General features: G+C 42.0%; 1 protein-coding gene across 6 annotated transcripts in view; it reads left to right on the top strand.

The window, feature by feature from the left end:
• LOC128691561 (small G protein signaling modulator 2) overlaps positions 1-16,103 on the top strand; it is a 652,393-nt gene that overhangs the window by 277,365 nt on the left and 358,925 nt on the right. The gene's annotated exons all lie outside the window — the stretch shown is intronic.

Here is a 16,103-nt window from a genome sequence, read left to right as displayed (position 1 = left end):
TAATGGTGTGGTGGAGGTGATGTATTAATGGTGTGGTGGAGGTGATGTATTAATGGTGTGGAGGTGATGTATTAATGGTGTGGTGGAGGTAATGTATTAATGGTGTGGTGGAGGTGATGTATTAATGGTGTGGTGGAGGTTATGTATTAATGGTGTGGTGGAGGTAATGTATTAATGGTGTGGTGGAGGTGATGTATTAATGGTGTGGTGGAGGTGATGTATTAATGGTGTGGTGGAGGTGATGTATTAATGGTGTGGTGGAGGTGATGTATTAATGGTGTGGTGGAGGTAATGTATTAATGGTGTGGTGGAGGTGATGTATTAATGGTGTGGTGGAGGTGATGTATTAATGGTGTGGTGGAGGTGATGTATTAATGGTGTGGTGGAGGTAATGTATTAATGGTGTGGTGGAGGTGATGTATTAATGGTGCAGTGGAGGTGATGTATTAATGGTGTGGTGGAGGTGATGTATTAATGGTGTGGTGGAGGTGATGTATTAATGGTGCGGTGGTGATGTATTAATGGTGTGGTGGAGGTGATGTATTAATGGTGTGATGGAGGTTATGTATTAATGGTGTGGTGGAGGTGATGTATTAATGGTGTGGTGGAGGTGATGTATTAATGGTGCGGTGGAGGTAATGTATTAATGGTGCGGTGGAGGTTATGTATTAATGGCGTGGTGGAGGTGATGTATTAATGGTGTGGTGGAGGTGATGTATTAATGGTGTGGTGGAGGTGATGTATTAATGGTGTGGTGGAGGTGATGTATTAATGGTGTGGTGGAGGTGATGTATTAATGGTGTGGTGGAGGTGATGTATTAATGGTGTGGTGGAGGTGATGTATTAATGGTGTGGTGGAGGTGATGTATTAATGGTGTGGTGGAGGTGATGTATTAATGGTGTGGTGGAGGTGATGTATTAATGGTGTGGTGGAGGTGATGTATTAATGGTGTGGTAGAGGTGATGTATTAATGGTGTGGTGGTGTTGTATTAATGGTGTGGTGGAGGTGATGTATTAATGGTGTGGTGGTGATGTATTAATGGTGTGGTGGAGGTGATGTATTAATGGTGTGGGGGAGATGATGTATTAATGGTGTGGTGGAGGTGATGTATTAATGGTGTGGTGATGTATTAATGGTGTGGTGGAGGTGATGTATTAATGGTGTGGTGGTGATGTATTAATGGTGTGGTGGAGGTGATGTATTAATGGTGTGGTGGAGGTGATGTATTAATGGTGTGGTGGTGATGTATTAATCGTGTGGTGGAGGTGATGTATTAATGGTGTGGGGAGATGATGTATTAATGGTGTGGTGGAGGTGATGTATTAATGGTGTGGTGATGTATTAATGGTGTGGTGGAGGTGATGTATTAATGGTGTGGTGGTGATGTATTAATGGTGTGGTGGAGGTGATGTATTAATGGTGTGGTGGAGGTGATGTATTAATGGTGTGGTGGAGGTGATGTATTAATGGTGTGGTGGAGGTGATGTATTAATGGTGTGGTGGAGGTGATGTATTTATGGTGTGGTGGAGGTGATGTATTAATGGTGTGGTGGAGGTGATGTATTAATGGTGTGGTGGAGGTGATGTATTAATGGTATGGTTGAGGTGATGTATTAATGGTGTGGTGGAGGTGATGTATTAATGGTGTGGTGGAGGTGATGGATTAATGGTGTGGTGGAGGTGATGTATTAATGGTGTGGTGGAGGTGATGTATTAATGGTGTGGTGGAGGTGATGTATTAATGGTGTGGTGGAGGTGATGTATTAATGGTGTGGTTGAGGTGATGTATTAATGATGTGGAGGTGATGTATTAATGGTGTGGTGGAGGTGATGTATTAATGGTGTGGTGGAGGTGATGTATTAATGGTGTGGTGGTGGTGATGTATTAATGGTGTGGTGGAGGTGATGTATTAATGGTGTGGTGGAGGTGATGTATTAATGGTGTGGTGGAGGTGATGTATTAATGGTGTGGTGGAGGTGATGTATTAATGGTGTGGTGGAGGTGATGTATTAATGGTGTGGTGGAGGTGATGTGTTAATGGTGTGGTGGAGGTGATGTATTAATGGTGTGGTGGAGGTGATGTATTAATGGTGTGGTGGAGGTGATGTATTAATGGTGTAGTGGAGGTGATGTATTAATGGTGTGGTGGAGGTGATGTATTAATGGTGTGGTGGAGCTGATGTATTAATGGTGTGGTGGAGGTGATGTATTAATGGTGTGGTGGAGGTGATGTATTAATGGTGTGGTTGAGGTAATGTATTAATGGTGTGGTGGAGGTGATGTATTAATGGTGTGGTGGAGGTTATGTATTAATGGTGTGGTGGAGGTAATGTATTAATGGTGTGGTGGAGGTGATGTATTAATGGTGTGGTGGAGGTGATGTATTAATGGTGTGGTGGAGATGATGTATTAATGGTGTGGTGGAGGTGATGTATTAATGGTGTGGAGGTAATGTATTAATGGTGTGGTGGAGGTGATGTATTAATGGTGTGGTGGAGGTGATGTATTAATGGTGTGGTGGAGGTAATGTATTAATGGTGTGGTGGAGGTGATGTATTAATGGTGCGGTGGAGGTGATGTATTAATGGTGTGGTGGAGGTGATGTATTAATGGTGTGGTGGAGGTGATGTATTAATGGTGTGGTGGAGGTGATGTATTAATGGTGTGGTGGAGGTGATGTATTAATGGTGTGGTGGAGGTGATGTATTAATGGTGTGGTGGAGGTGATGTATTAATGGTGTGGTGGAGGTGATGTATTAATGGTGCGGTGGAGGTGATGTATTAATGGTGCGGTGGAGGTAATGTATTAATGGTGTGGTGGAGGTGATGTATTAATGGTGTGGTGGAGGTGATGTATTAATGGTGTGGTGGAGGTGATGTATTAATGGTGTGGTGGAGGTGATGTATTAATGGTGTGGTGGAGGTGATGTATTAATGGTGTGGTGGAGGTGATGTATTAATGGTGTGGTGGAGGTGATGTATTAATGGTGTGGTGGAGGTGATGTATTAATGGTGTGGTGGAGGTGATGTATTAATGGTGTGGTAGAGGTGATGTATTAATGGTGTGGTGGAGGTGATGTATTAATGGTGTGGTGGAGGTGATGTATTAATGGTGTGGTGTTGATGTATTAATGGTGTGGTGGAGGTGATGTATTAATGGTGTGGGGGAGATGATGTATTAATGGTGTGGTGGAGGTGATGTATTAATGGTGTGGTGGTGATGTATTAATGGTATGGTGGAGGTGATGTATTAATGGTGCGGTGGAGGTGATGTATTAATGGTGTGGTGGAGGTGATGTATTAATGGTGTGGTGGAGGTGATGTATTAATGGTGTGGTGGAGGTAATGTATTAATGGTGTGGTGGAGGTGATGTATTAATGGTGTGGTGGAGGTGATGTATTAATGGTGTGGTGGAGGTGATGTATTAATGGTGTGGTGGAGGTGATGTATTAATGGTGTGGTGGAGGTGATGTATTAATGGTGTGGTGGAGGTGATGTATTAATGGTGTGGTGGAGGTGATGTATTAATGGTGTGGTGGAGGTGATGTATTAATGGTGTGGTGGAGGTGATGTATTAATGGTGTGGTGGAGGTAATGTATTAATGGTGTGGTGGAGGTGATGTATTAATGGTGTGGTGGAGGTGATGTATTAATGGTGTGGTGGAGGTGATGTATTAATGGTGTGGTGGAGGTGATGTATTAATGGTGTGGTGGAGGTGATGTATTAATGGTGTGGTGGAGGTGATGTATTAATGGTGTGGTGGAGGTGATGTATTAATGGTGTGGTGGAGGTGATGTATTAATGGTGTGGTGGAGGTGATGTATTAATGGTGTGGTGGAGGTGATGTATTAATGGTGTGGTGGAGGTGATGTATTAATGGTGTAGTGGAAGTGATGTATTAATGGTGTGGTGGAGGTGATGTATTAATGGTGTGGTGGAGGTGATGTATTAATGGTGCGGTGGAGGTGAGGTATTAATGGTGCGGTGGAGGTGATGTATTAATGGTGCAGTGGAGGTGATGTATTAATGGTGCGGTGGAGGTGATGTATTAATGGTGCGGTGGAGGTGATGTATTAATGGTGCGGTGGAGGTGATGTATTAATGGTGCGGTGGAGGTGATGTATTAATGGTGCGGTGGAGGTGATGTATTAATGGTGCGGTGGAGGTGATGTATTAATGGTGCGGTGGAGGTGATGTATTAATGGTGCGGTGGAGGTGATGTATTAATGGTGCGGTGGAGGTGATGTATTAATGGTGCGGTGGAGGTGATGTATTAATGGTGCGGTGGAGGTGATGTATTAATGGTGCGGTGGAGGTGATGTATTAATGGTGCGGTGGAGGTGATGTATTAATGGTGCGGTGGAGGTGATGTATTAATGGTGCGGTGGAGGTGATGTATTAATGGTGCGGTGGAGGTGATGTATTAATGGTGCGGTGGAGGTGATGTATTAATGGTGCGGTGGAGGTGATGTATTAATGGTGCGGTGGAGGTGATGTATTAATGGTGCGGTGGAGGTGATGTATTAATGGTGCGGTGGAGGTGATGTATTAATGGTGCGGTGGAGGTGATGTATTAATGGTGCGGTGGAGGTGATGTATTAATGGTGCGGTGGAGGTGATGTATTAATGGTGCGGTGGAGGTGATGTATTAATGGTGCGGTGGAGGTGATGTATTAATGGTGCGGTGGAGGTGATGTATTAATGGTGCGTTGGAGGTGATGTATTAATGGTGCGGTGGAGGTGATGTATTAATGGTGCGGTGGAGGTGATGTATTAATGGTGCGGTGGAGGTGATGTATTAATGGTGCGGTGGAGGTGATGTATTAATGGTGCGGTGGAGGTGATGTATTAATGGTGCGGTGGAGGTGATGTATTAATGGTGCGGTGGAGGTGATGTATTAATGGTGCGGTGGAGGTGATGTATTAATGGTGTGGTGGAGGTGATGTATTAATGGTGTGGTGGAGGTGATGTATTAATGGTGCGGTGGAGGTGATGTATTAATGGTGTGGTGGAGGTGATGTATTAATGGTGCGGTGGAGGTGATGTATTAATGGTGCGGTGGAGGTGATATATTAATGGTGCGGTGGAGGTGATGTATTAATGGTGTGGTGGAGGTGATGTATTAATGGTGTGGTGGAGGTGATGTATTAATGGTGTGGTGGAGGTGATGTATTAATGGTGTGTTGGAGGTGATGTATTAATGGTGCAGTGGAGGTGATGTTTTAATGGTGCGGTGGAGGTGATGTATTAATGGTGTGGTGGAGGTGATGTATTAATGGTGCGGTGGAGGTGATGTATTAATGGTGTGGTGGAGGTGATGTATTAATGGTGCGGTGGAGGTGATGTATTAATGGTGCGGTGGAGGTGATGTATTAATGGTGCGGTGGAGGTGATGTATTAATGGTGTGGTGGAGGTGATGTATTAATGGTGTGGTGGAGGTGATGTATTAATGGTGTGGTGGAGGTGATGTATTAATGGTGTGGTGGAGGTGATGTATTAATGGTGTGGTGGAGGTGATGTATTAATGGTGTGGTGGAGGTGATGTATTAATGGTGTGGTGGAGGTGATGTATTAATGGTGTAGTGGAAGTGATGTATTAATGGTGTGGTGGAGGTGATGTATTAATGGTGTGGTGGAGGTGATGTATTAATGGTGTGGTGGAGGTGATGTATTAATGGTGTGGTGGAGGTGATGTATTAATGGTGTGGTGGAGGTGATGTATTAATGGTGCAGTGGAGGTGATGTTTTAATGGTGCGGTGGAGGTGATGTATTAATGGTGTGGTGGAGGTGATGTATTAATGGTGCGGTGGAGGTGATGTATTAATGGTGTGGTGGTGATGTATTAATGGTGCGGTGGAGGTGATGTATTAATGGTGCGGTGGAGGTGATGTATTAATGGTGCGGTGGAGGTGATGTATTAATGGTGTGGTGGAGTTGATGTATTAATGGTGTGGTGGAGGTGATGTATTAATGGTGTGGTGGAGGTGATGTATTAATGGTGTGGTGGAGGTGATGTATTAATGGTGTGGTGGAGGTGATGTATTAATGGTGTGGTGGAGGTGATGTATTAATGGTGTAGTGGAAGTGATGTATTAATGGTGTGGTGGAGGTGATGTATTAATGGTGTGGTGGAGGTGATGTATTAATGGTGTGGTGGAGGTGATGTATTAATGGTGTGGTGGAGGTGATGTATTAATGGTGTGGTGGAGGTGATGTATTAATGGTGTGGTGGAGGTGATGTATTAATGGTGTGGTGGAGGTGATGTATTAATGGTGTGGTGGAGGTGATGTATTAATGGTGTGGTGGAGGTGATGTATTAATGGTGTAGTGGAAGTGATGTATTAATGGTGTGGTGGAGGTGATGTATTAATGGTGTGGTGGAGGTGATGTATTAATGGTGTGGTGGAGGTGATGTATTAATGGTGTGGTGGAGGTGATGTATTAATGGTGTGGTGGAGGTGATGTATTAATGGTGTGGTGGAGGTGATGTATTAATGGTGTGGTGGAGGTGATGTATTAATGGTGTAGTGGAAGTGATGTATTAATGGTGTGGTGGAGGTGATGTATTAATGGTGTGGTGGAGGTGATGTATTAATGGTGTAGTGGAGGTGATGTATTAATGGTGTGGTGGAGGTGATGTATTAATGGTGTGGTGGAGGTGATGTATTAATGGTGTGGTGGAGGTGATGTATTAATGGTGTGGTGGAGGTGATGTATTAATGGTGTGGTGGAGGTGATGTATTAATGGTGTGGAGGTGATGTATTAATGGTGTGGTGGAGGTGATGTATTAATGGTGTGGTGGAGGTGATGTATTAATGGTGTGGTGGAGGTGATGTATTAATGGTGTAGTGGAGGTGATGTATTAATGGTGTGGTGGAGGTGATGTATTAATGGTGTGGTGGAGGTGATGTATTAATGGTGTGGTGGAGGTGATGTATTAATGGTGTGGTGGAGGTGATGTATTAATGGTGTGGTGGAGGTGATGTATTAATGGTGTGGTGGAGGTGATGTATTAATGGTGTGGTGGAGGTGATGTATTAATGGTGTAGTGGAGGTGATGTATTAATGGTGCGGTGGAGGTGATGTATTAATGGTGTGGTGGAGGTGATGTATTAATGGTGCGGTGGTGTCAAGGAAAGTGGTTCCATGTTAACAAAATTGCAGATATGAAAAAAATCAAAATGAAGTAAAATACAGAGAATGAATACCTGGAGTATACCGGGGGTCAGCGCCCCTGCGGCCCCTCCGTGATCAGGCCTCATGGTGTATTAGGGGCTGATAAATCAGGCTGTTGCTGCTTGCCGCACGCAAACCGACGTACAAACCACAGCCCGGCTGGTCAGGTACTAATTTTAGGTGCCTGTCCAGCGCCTTCTTGATAACAGACAGGGTTGTATTGGTAATCCCCCTTATGTATGCTGGGAAGCAGTTGAACAGTCTTGGGCCCCTGACACTTGTTGTGTTGTCTCTTAGCGTACTCATGGCGCCCCTGCTTTTCATTGGGGGATGTTGCACCACCTGCCAAGTCTTTTGCTTTCATAGAAAGTGATTTCCGTGCTCAGATTTGGGAGTAGTCCCTGTTAAGATTTTCCAAGTGTATATTATCTTGTATCTTTCTCGCTTGCGTTCCAGTGAGTACAGGTCAAGCGACTTCAACAGTTCCCAGTAATTTAGGTGCTTTATTGTACTTATACATACAGTGAAAGTTCTCTGTATATTCTCCAGGTCTGCAGTTTCGGCTGCCTTGAAAGGGGCCATTAGTGTACAGCAATATTCCAGCTTAGAGAGAACTTGCGATATGAAGAGACTCATCATTGGCTTGGCATCCCTAGTTTTGCAAGTTTTCATTATCCATCTTATCATTTTCCTAGAAGATGTGGTAGAAACATTGTTGTGGTCTTTGAAAGTGAGATTCTCTGAAATTATCACTCCCAGGTTCTTCACATTAGTCTTTCGCTCTGTTGTGTGGTTGGAATTTGTTTTATACTCCCATCGAGTTTTTATTTCCTCGAGTTTTTCATAGCAGAGTAATTGAAATTTATCTTCATTGAACTTCATATTGTTTTCTGAAGCCTGTTGAAAGACTTGGTTAATCTTTGCTTGGAGATTTGCAGTGTCCTCCGTCAGGCAAATTCCGTCCACTGTCAGGCAAATTCTGGTATCATCAGCAAAAGAGGACACGGTACTGTGTCTTACATCTCTGTCTATGTTAGATACAAGGATAAGGAAAAGGATGGGAGCGAATACTGTACCGTGTGGAACAGAGCTTTTCACTGTAGCCGCCTCAAACTTTGCTCTACTTACTGTTATTCTTTGTGTTAGGAAGTTATGGATACATTTACCCAGTTTTCCTTTTATTCCTTTACCACGAATTTTGTGTGCTATTACGCCTTATCGAAGGATTTCACAAAGTTTGTGTATACTACATCTGCATATTGTTTATCTTCCAGTCCATCCAAGTCCATGTCATAGTGGTCCAGTAATTGTGAGAGGCAGGAGCGACCTGCTCTAAACCCATGCTGCCCTGGGTTGTGCAATTGATGGGTATCCAGGTGGTTGGCGATCTTGCTTCTTAGAACCCTTTCAAAGATTTTTATGATATGGGACCTTAGTTCTGTCGGTCTGCAGTTCTTTGCAACTGATTTACTGCCACCTTTGTGGAATGGGGCTATATCTGCTGTTTTAGTGACTGTGGAATGACCCATGTGTCTATGCTCCCTCCATAGAATATGTAAGGCATGTGAAAGGGGCTTCTTGCAGTTCTTGATGAACACGGAGTTCCACGAGTCTGGGCCTGAGGCAGACTGCATAGGTATGTCATTTATTGCTTTTTCAAAGTTCTGTGGTGTTAGGTTTATAGCCGAAATTCTTGAATTAATTATATTTTGAGTCTTGGTATTAAAAATTTAATTTAGATTATCGACCCTTATTCTGATTAACGGCTCACTAAACACTGAGTCATATTTGGACTTCAGTATCTCTCATTTCTTTGCTCTCATCTGTGTAAGTTCCATCAGGGGCTGAATACTGGATGTGGTTTTTGCCCTAGATTTAGTATAAGAATAGGAATATTTTTTTTTTTTTTCAATTTTCGGCTTTAAGTTCTTGTGTTTCTTAACTCCTGTATGGTTCCTTAAGCTTAAGCTCAGTGTTTTTCTCTCTCTCTGGCCAGTGCCTCCCGTATTTCAGATATGCTGGCCCCTTTCAGCAGCTCTGTGATTCTTTACCTTCTTCTGTAGAGGGAGTGTCTCTTTCTAGTTTACATCTTCTCATTTTTTCTTAAAGGAATGTCCCTTAAACACACCTCAGGTACCACAGAATTAATTCTTTCTAGGCAAAGGTTTGGATCCGTGTTGTTTAGGATATCCCAGCTTGTTTCATTTAGGGCGTGGTTAATTTGATCCCACTGTATGTTTCTATTTTTGAAGTTGAATTTGGTGAAGACATCCTCATAATTGATCTCATTTTGCTGGTCATGAGTCCTGCGCATACGTGTCTGTACTTCTATTATGTTGTGATCCTAATGTATTGTCTTTGATACTGTTATATTTCGTACCAGATCATCATTATTACTGAAGTTAAGGTTAAGTATATTTTCCAGTTTGATCGATTCCACTGTTTGCTGGCTTAAGGTGAATTTGTTGCAGAGATTCAATAGCTCATGTATGTGTGAATTTTCTTCTGTGCTGCCTCCTGGGGTTATCTCTGCTAAAACATTATTTGCCACATTTCTCCATTTTAGGTGGCTTAATTTGAAATCATCCATCAAGATATTTGGTGCTGAGGTTGGAAGATTTTCCAGATAGTAGTCAATTTTCAGAAACTGTTCCTTGAATTGTTGGGAAGTTGTATCTTGTAGCTTGTAAACAACCACAATGACAAGGTTTTGGTTTTCAATCTTTACTGCCAAAACTTCGACTACGTCATCTGTGATATTTAGTAATTCCGAGCAAGTGAGCGACTCAGTGACATATTTAATACATAAATTAAAATACAAGAGAAACAGACGTAGTTGGTGTAGGTAGGCCCTTCGCAGAAAAAAAAAATATTATACTTGGCATTCTCAGTTATGATGCTTAAGGGAAGGTGGCGCTCGATGGTGATGAACTCGGGGCGGCTGGTTGCTTCATAGATCACATAGCAGCATAGTCGTTTATAAAAAGCTAAGTTCCCAGAAATGGAGTAGTGGATGTGGCTGCCGTCTTCCTTCCACCGTCGAGACTTGGATTCCGTAATAAGTCGACCAGTCTTCATTATCTTCCACAGCCACAGCAGCATCTTCTGCAGCTGATCAGATTCCAGCTGGAGCTAACACAGACGCCACCAGATTGTAAAAAAAAAAAAAAGAAAAATGCGTAAGTCGCAGAATGTGAAAATATAAAAATAAAAAAAGCAAAGTTACGTTAACTTATCGAAAAAATCATTCCTGGTAATAATAAAACAACCCAACATAGAAGATAACTACTACCATAAAGTTAGTGCAAAACAACCCAGAGTGAAGTACCAGTTCACTGGTAGATTACCCTTACCTGATGTGGAGGGAGAGTCGAGGGTGTAGTACCCTGCCTCACTCAATCCAGACACCAGATAAAGGTAATACTGTCAGGAAGCAACACTGTTACCCATACCAGAGAAGTCCAGGAGATACCGGTAACTACAAGCATACCCAGCAGATGACGCTACTTATGATCTCTACTTATGATCATACATACATACGCAGCTGGGGCAGTACGTTTGTGTATTGATAGGTTCGAGGAAACTCAGTAGTAATAAATTTTGGTAAGAAAGAGAAGACAATGAGAATATTTAAACAACACATCACTAGTAAAGGACACAACACTTCATAAAAATATTACCAATTACAGACGTTCTAATGTGATAACCCACCATCTCTCTCTGTCTTTCTCGATTCCTGTCTCACTCTCTCTCTCTCTCTCTCTCTCTCTCTCTCTCTCTCTCTCTCATAATATTGGAGACGAAGTTTGCAAGTCTCGGGTTACCGTTTAATTTCTCTTGGGATCGTCTGGTAATGGAGTTATTCGTCTTGATGTCCTCTCTTGATTTAGTCATTCGTCAAGACTTGCCAGCTCGGCTACTCTCAAGAAGAAGAAGAAGAAGGAGGAGAAGAAGGAGGAGGAGAAATATGAAAAGTAAATGGAGGAGGAAACGGAGGAGTAGAAGGATGAGGAGGCGGAGGAGTGAGAAGTGGAAGTTGTTACTCTTTCGAATGTCGTCAGCAGACGACATTGACTGGGAAAGTAGGCAGATGAATATTCAGCTTTTATTTTTTTTAACATTCCGACCCAAAGTGGTCCAGAGGTCTTCATAAACCTGCTCCTCTAAGACAGTTACCTTTCTCATTCTCATATCTGACAAAGTTAGTTTAATATGTTTATTATGCATCCCATATTCATCCTGCGGGCGGTAGTCAGAAAGATTACAGAGGTACATAATCTGCAGAGACAAAGACAAATATCCTAAAACTATATCATCCTTTGCAAACAATTTAAGAATCCACCAGCAAATCTCCAAACCGACATAAACGAGATCTTCCAAGGGTCCACATAAAATAATATAATACTTAACGAGGACAAATTTCATTTACCCAACTATAGAAAAATTTAAGAAAGGAACCCCGACCAACCGGGCTGTGGACTCCGTGCGGCCAGGCTCTGATCCACCACGAGGCCTAGTCATGGACTAGGCCTCGTGAGCACCCTTCAGGAAAACCCTTCAGGTAGACCCTCCAGGTAACAGGTTTCTTGATGCTGGTGAGGGATTCTTGATCCAAGGAACTGGATTTTTCTCTCCTTGGATAGAAAATGATTTCTTTATGTATGACTCTTACGGAGTTAGTGTTTCTCCCTAAATATAATAATAATAACAAAGAAATGAAAATTGGAACAGTCGAAACTGATAAGGTGCACAGAAAGAACTGTTAAAATTAGGAATGCTAAGCCAGTGATAAGATAAGATTTCGTTCGGATTTTTAACCCCGGAGGGTTAGCCACCCAGGATAACCCAAGAAAGTCAGTGCGTCATCGAGGACTAACTAACTTATTTCCATTGGGGTCCTTAATCGTGTCCCCCAGGATGCGACCCACACCAGTCGACTAACACCCAGGTACCTATTTGCTGCTAGGTGAACAGGACAATAGGTGTAAGGAAACATGTCGAAATGTTTCCACCCGCCGGGAATCGAACCCGGGCCCTCCGTGTATGAAGCGGGAGCTTTAGCCACCAGGCCACCGGATGTTCTAGACTGTAATATTGATTCACTCTGACAGCTCCATTTAAGGCAGGTGAAATGCTGGTCCGGAGAGTGCACAGAGAACTTTCAGTACTTGTATCAGTTTAATCAAACATCTAAATTATTGGGTATGCTTAAAGCCCCTCAGACTGTACTCCTGAAATAGACAACGTAATGTATACCTGAAAAAATGCTAGAGGGACTGGTTCCATATCTCCAAGAGTCTCAGCAGACTGCAAAACACCCATTATGAAAAGCAGAAGTAGAGACAAAAGTAAGTGTAAAGCGAGCAGTAAGTGTAAAGGGCCCAAGACTTTTCGACATCCTTCCTTCATATATAAAAGTTACCAACAAATCCCAGATTATTTTCAAGATGGAACTAAATGTGTTCCTCGACAGTTTCTGATCAGCCAGGCTGTGGTGCTCATGTTGAACTGTGTGCTGTTAGTACCAACAGCCTGATTCACCAGACCAGCGACCGGAGGCCTGGTCCAAGACCAGGATGCTGAGGCAATTTGAAACCGTCATCAGGCAAAAAATGAAATGATTGTATTATGTTTTTCGTGGAATTAATGGCAAAATACGATTCAGTATTTAAAAATCTGAATAGTAAACCAAAGATCAAATAAAATGAATGAGTTCCTCGACTCAAAATGAACTGATCCAGTAGATTGCGAAAGAAAAAAAATAGGAATAAATTATTTAGCTAGTGAAGCAACAGCATTTTTTCAATTATTTTCGACATCTCTCGGGCCAGTTCCAGAGTTGAACAGCTGTGTGAAATTTATCGTTATTATTCAGGTAAACGTGATGAAAATGGTAAACCGAAAATTCTGTGCACCAGTGAGTAAATTTTATGGGCCTGCAACTTTGTTTTATATATTTATTCATGCTGATTTTGCATGTATTTTTATTTCATACACTTCGTCTATAGCCTTTTTTAAGCTTTAACGAAATATATATAATTAGATAAAACGTTATTAAGCCTTTAATCCAGCTTAAAATGTAGCTGAGGTAAGCTGTCATCACCCCTGGCCCTTCCGCACTAGCTCAGTACCTAACCCCTCCTCTCCTAGCTCCCGCTGCTGGCCCTTTGTCTCCTAACCCCGCCGTTATTCCCTCCTCTTCTAGCTCTGCCCCTGGCCTCTCTTCCTCTAGCTTCGTCCCTAGCATAATGTGTGTCATTGATGGTTACTATTCTTGGGATCTTCAAAACTATGGATGCCAAGCCAATGATGATTCTCTTGAAATCGCTGTTCTCTCTGTCGGCTAGAGTACTGCTGTACATTAACGGCCCCTTTCGAGGTAGGCGAAATTGCAGACCTGGGGAATATACAAAGAATTTTCACTGCAGGTATAAGTACTATAAAGGACCTCAATTACTGGGAATGGTTGAAGTCCCTTGACCTTTACCCCTTGGAAAGCAGGCAAGAAAGATGCATCATAATATACACCTGGAAAATCCTAGAGGGACTGGTCCAAAATCCGCACACGGAAATCACTCCCTACGAAAGCAAAAGACTCGACAGACGGTGCACCATTTCCCCAATGAAAAGCAGGGGCGCCATGCGCACACTAAGAGACAACATAATAAGTGTTAAGGGACCAAGATTGTTCAACTGCCTCCTAGTATACATGAGGGATATGATGAACAGACCCCTGGCTGTCTTTAAGAGGGAGCTAGATAGGTGCCTAAAGTCAGTACCTGACAGCCGGGCTGTGGTTCATGCGTTGGCTTGCGTGCGGCCGGCAGTAATAGCCTGGTTGATCAGGCCCTGATCTACCGTGAGGCCTGGTCATGAACAGGGCCGCGGAGGTCCTGTTCATGATCAGGCCTCGTGCACAGTTGAGTATACCTTCCAGGTATACTCATCTGTACACGGAATCTTTCATTTTTACATACAGGTAACTCTGCTTCCTAACTAGCCTCAGACAAGGGATACCTGATTTGATATATTTGCTTCCTTCCGTGTATTTTTACCTTATCATTGGTTCCCTTCTTTCATACAGTATGTCTCTCTTTGTTCTATCAAGTCTTCTGAGTATCCTTTATGTCTTAATCATATCTTCTCTGGTTCTCTCTGATCCAACGTTCGTGGACGTGTATATTCATTTACTTAAGTTTACATGGGTTGTTTGCAAGCCTTGCATCTGTGTAAAATAATAATAATAATAATAATAATAATAATAATAATAATAATAATAATAATAATATTATTATTATTATTATTATTATTATTATTATTATTATTATTATTATTTTCTCCATGGGGAAGTGGAACAGAATTCTTCTCCGTAAGCCATGCGTGTCGTAAGAGGCAACTAAAATGCCGGGAGCAAGGGGCTAGTAACCCCTTCTCCTGTATATATTGCTAAATTTAAAAGGCGAAACTTTTGTTTTTCCTTTTGGGCCACCCCACCTCAGTGGGATACGGCTGGTACGTTGAAAAAAAAAAATAATAATAGTTTATTTCGGCATGATACAATGTTTGTACAAAGGAGAATGACATGCCGAAAGCATTTCGGCAAACCTAAAACTAACTTGTAATTAATAAGGCAATAACAGTAAAGTGTAACTTTAGGAGTTTACAATGAATACAAGAGACTTGATTATTCTACTAGTTCATGCTATATAACTTTAACAATTTTAATTGAGTGGAATTACAGGTTTGATTATTTTATCTTATCTTATCTTATCTTATCTTACCTAAAAGGAGGCACAATCAATTGTTTAACGAATGGGAGGGTTACAGATAATGAGAGTAAGTATATATTGTTTATAATGTTTTACATATATTCATGACATTGATAATATACATGTATAGTTTTACATATCCCAGTTGATGCTGGGATATGTTAGGGAGATAAGATGCTTTTTAACCGTAGTTAAATGCTGGCTGAGTCAGTGCTTCTGTAGATTTCTGGCAGAGAGTTCCAAGTTTTGGGCTCTTTTATGTACATTATGTACATTGAAATTTTGAAGAGATTTAGCCGGACACGGGGAATGTCATATAGATTTTTTCGCCTAGTATTATGTCTATGGGTCCTGTTGCAACTATCAAGAAAGTGCTTCATATCGGGAATTATATTAGAATTTATTGTTCTGTAAATGTAGGATGCACAGTAGTACGAGTGAATGTTTTGTATAGTGAGTAGGTTTAGGTCTTTGAAGAGTAGGGGGAGGGGGGTTGTCTAGCAGTGGACTCTGTGCTCATCCGCACTGCAGCTTTTTGTTGTTGGGTTATTATTGGCTTTAGGTGAGTTGCTGATGTGGATCCCCAGGCACAAATAGCGTAAGTGAGGTAGGGGTAGATCAGTGAATAGTATAGTGTAAGTAATGTTGTTTGTGGTATATAATAATATATCTTTGAGTGAATGCCAACTGTTTTGGATACTTTTCTTGTTGTGTGTTGGATATGGGTGTTGAATTTCGAGGTGCTTTCGACGCGCAGACCCAGAAATTTTCCCTCATTATTTTTAGCATTAAGGGTATTGTTAACCATGGTGTTTAGTTGGACCTCACTTGCTCTGCATCCAAACATAATATAAGTTTTGCCAATATTCAGTGTGAGTTTATAAGCAGTCATCCAGGTCGATATTTTTACGAGCTCTTCATTAACCATAGTGTTGAGTGAGGCAGAAGTTGTGTCGTCAGCAAAGGGAATTGGTCTAAATTGTTGCGATACATTTGGAAGGTCGTTGATGTATAGAAAGAAAAGGAGGGGGTCAAAAACGCTTCCCTGAAGCACGCCAATGTCCAGAGGTCTTGTGGAGATTGTGTTCTTAATAGAGACGCATCGCTGTCTATTAGTAAGGCAAGACTTGATATATACAAGTGCATGG

This window comes from Cherax quadricarinatus, chromosome 26 (genome assembly GCF_038502225.1).
Source record: "Cherax quadricarinatus isolate ZL_2023a chromosome 26, ASM3850222v1, whole genome shotgun sequence".
Taxonomy (NCBI): Eukaryota; Metazoa; Arthropoda; class Malacostraca; order Decapoda; family Parastacidae; genus Cherax; species Cherax quadricarinatus.
The sequence above is the reverse complement of the archived record's forward strand: the minus strand, read 5'-3'. Positions and strand labels throughout refer to the sequence as shown.